Raw genomic sequence first — 3,414 nt, 5'->3', positions numbered from 1 at the left:
CCTTCCCTCCTTAGAGCATTGCCAAAGGTCACTTCGCACAGCTTTACAATCAGCCAGTTTAGCCTAGGAGCCGTATCTCTGCCCACTGTTTTATGTCATGAACTCCAATGTTAGTTAATACTTAAGGTTCTCAAGAGAACCCATGCTCCCATCATCAATTGCTCCTATGTACCAACTATGAGACATAATAATCCTGTTAGGATGCTCTCCCAACCACACTATACTCCAAGTTTTACCAGATAATGTTCTTAAAGGTTCCCGTCACCTCTGTTAGCATCTACCTAGATTATGACTAAATTAATTGGACTAATATAAACTAATTCCTACCAAAGCCTGAGGTTTATAAAGATAGCTTTTCTCCCCCACTTTCTTGATCAGTGATTCCTAACCATGTAAGAGCTAATGAAACCAATTTTGTGTCACTACTGCTACCAAGACAGAAATACCAAGCGATATGTACTTTTCAGAATAAATTAATGTTCTTTTGTTCTCTAAATGTAAAAACAAGAAGATGCCTTTCTCAATGTTTTAAGAGCTTCCTGAGAATCAGCGATCTTAAATTACAACATTTAAGCACTTAATGCTCAATACTAATACGAACCAAGTTGCAGAAAAAAGCTTTTCAACACTAGAAAAATCTATGCTTTCAAATTTCAAAAAAAAGTCATTTATTGCAAACATTATGTAATAATGATAAAATTACAGAAAAAATTTTCTGGCTGACCTATAGCATTCACACCACACCAAATTCTGCCTGTAACAAAACAGTGAATTTTATCCCAAAAAGTAGGTAGATCCGGGCGGATCGAGCGTGCGCGGAAGAGTTGCGGGGCTTGGGTGCTGCGGCCGGCCTAACCTGAGCAATTGGAGGCAAGATGCAGGACCCCAATGCAGACAACGAGTGGAACGACATCCTGCGCAAAAAAGGAATCTTGCCTGCAAAGGAAAATTTGAAAGAATTGGAAAAGGAGGCCGAAGAAGAAGAAGAGCGAGTCCTTCAGCAGTCAGTTGTGAAAACCTACGAAGATATGACTTTGGAAGAGCTAGAGGATCATGAAGATGAATTCAGTGAGGAGGATGAGCGTGCTATTGAGATGTACAGGCAACAAAGACTGGCCGAGTGGAAAGCCACTAAACTGAAGAATAAATTTGGAGAAGTTTTGGAGATCTCGGGAAAGGATTATGTCCAAGAAGTTACCAAAGCTGGTGAGGGCTTGTGGGTAATCTTGCACCTTTACAAGCAAGGAATTCCCCTGTGTGCCCTGATAAATCAACACTTCAGTGAACTTGCAAGGAAGTTTCCTGATGTCAAATTTATCAAAGCCATTTCGACCACCTGCATACCCAATTATCCTGATAGAAATCTGCCCACAATATTTATTTACCTTGAAGGTGATATCAAGGCTCAGTTTATTGGACCTCTAGTGTTTGGCGGCATGAACCTGACAAGAGATGAATTGGAGTGGAAATTGTCGGAGTCTGGAGCTGTCAAGACAGACCTGGAGGAAAACCCTAGGAAGCCACTTGAAGACACGTTGCTGTCCTCATGCGGAGCTCGGTCCCCACCGGGAGAGGCAGCGAGTCCGAGGAGGACTAGGCCGCAGCCGGGGTGACCCTCAGCCTTCTTGAGCCAAATGCGTTTTTAGAAAAAGGAGAATGGAGGATTCATCCTTCTGTTTTTAACCTTTTATAATTATATTTAAAGTCTTTTACAACTCAGAAATAATCATTGCTAGGAATCTTATTAAATTTTTTGCAGCATTCTTTTTAAATTTATGATATGTCCCTAAAACAATAAATAAATAAAAAAGTTAAAAAAAAAAAAAAAAAAAAAAAAAGTAGGTAGATCCATGCTAGCTGAAAACTTCAGTCCCAGACCCAATGAATAAAGTACAAAATACATAGTGCATGCTTAACAGACACATACGTATACATTAACCATTATTTTAACTTCCCCTCACCAGGGCTTTGCAGATGGGTAGGAGGGAGGAAAAACGAACCACATGTGTACTCATAATAGCAGAATTCTCCTCCAAATAAATTATAAAAATTCACACATGTGACCTTTATTATGTCTTGCACAATAGTTAAGATTTTTGATCTGTGGTAACCTGCCTCTGAAAATTAGAACAAAAATCAATAGGAAATGATTTAATATAAAATATACAAATTTTCAGTATGAGGACTTTCACAGAACAGGGAAAAGGCAACGACAACTAAAACAAATTTTCTTTAAAAATGACACTCCTTTAGCTTGCCCTTGCTACACAATACTCATAAACAAATCTGTACAAAACTAGGATCACAGAAAAGGACCAGGGAGGATGTTAAGTTGCAAAATCTTAAGATCTACCCTAAACTGCTGCCCTCACCCAGACCTCCCCTAAGAGAACTGAGGGTTCCTAGGTCCACTGGGGACAGTGAGTGGTCTCACATCATCACCCCTGCATCACCACGGTGGCCCCAGGTCACTTGCTATCAAATTTAATGGAATTGATCTGGACAGAGATGGAGCCTCCCCAGTAGCTGCCCTGCTTCTTCTTGGTTTTCTCATGCCAGAAGGATTTGCCTTTGGTGAACTTCAGAACCTGATTGTGAGCACATGTTTTTGAAGTCTACTTATCCCCTTAGTCAAGTGCTCTCCTCCCCCTTCACAGTCTATATTTGTCTACCTCTCTGTTCTAGCAATTGCTTTCTAGGTCATGAAAGCACTGATTGAAACCAGGAGTCAGATATGCTCAAGTTTATTAATGGGAAAACCACCAAGCCTAATGAAGAGGGCTGTGTGGCCAGGGAGCCTTCCAGAAGACCAGGGAGGTGCCTGCCCTCACATCGCATAAATCGTGGAGTACTGGTGCTTGGGGAATGAGTGCTTCAGAATGAAATTAGAGCCTGAGGGAGGAACAGGGATAATTTAAGAGGAAAGAAGAGAAGATTGGAGGTAATTTGAAGCTAGCTACATCCTAGCATTGGGTAATTGGCTCAGAGAGAGCATTGCAATAAAAATGAGAATTACAGCAGGTTTTCATTATTGTATGAACCCCAAATTCCTCCTTACTATAGGAACACTCTGCAGCACAAAACGTCCTAGCCCACGGTGGGTGAGACCCTGTGAAGGAGAAAAACAGAAAAGAGGTATTCATTAGTGATTGAGGAATACCAAGCTTCCCTCTTCCCCCAAAATTTCTGGTATGAGTCACGATTATTTCAAGGGAAAGGAGATTTCTTCTATTCAAACTGCAGACCCCATAATGGCAGCACTGCAATGATACCCCTAAGAATCCATTTCAAGCAAGATTCCTTCTCCCAGTTTTCTCTACTGCTGAGGATTTGCCCACTCGGGGTTGAGCATGTGGTTCTAGAGCACACAGCAGCCTCTGCCTCTGCCAGAGAGACACAAAGCCCTTGCTGAAG

At 41.4% G+C, this 3,414-nt stretch overlaps 1 pseudogene; it reads left to right on the top strand.

Moving 5' to 3' along the window:
• Window positions 1-868: 868 nt before the first annotated feature.
• On the top strand, window positions 869-1,597 carry LOC119537629 (annotated as a pseudogene).
• Window positions 1,598-3,414: the final 1,817 nt, after the last annotated feature.

The sequence above is a fragment of the Choloepus didactylus genome, chromosome 6 (genome assembly GCF_015220235.1).
Source record: "Choloepus didactylus isolate mChoDid1 chromosome 6, mChoDid1.pri, whole genome shotgun sequence".
NCBI lineage: Eukaryota > Metazoa > Chordata > Mammalia > Pilosa > Megalonychidae > Choloepus > Choloepus didactylus.
Note: the sequence above shows the minus strand (reverse complement) of the source record. Positions and strands in the feature narration are given on the sequence as shown.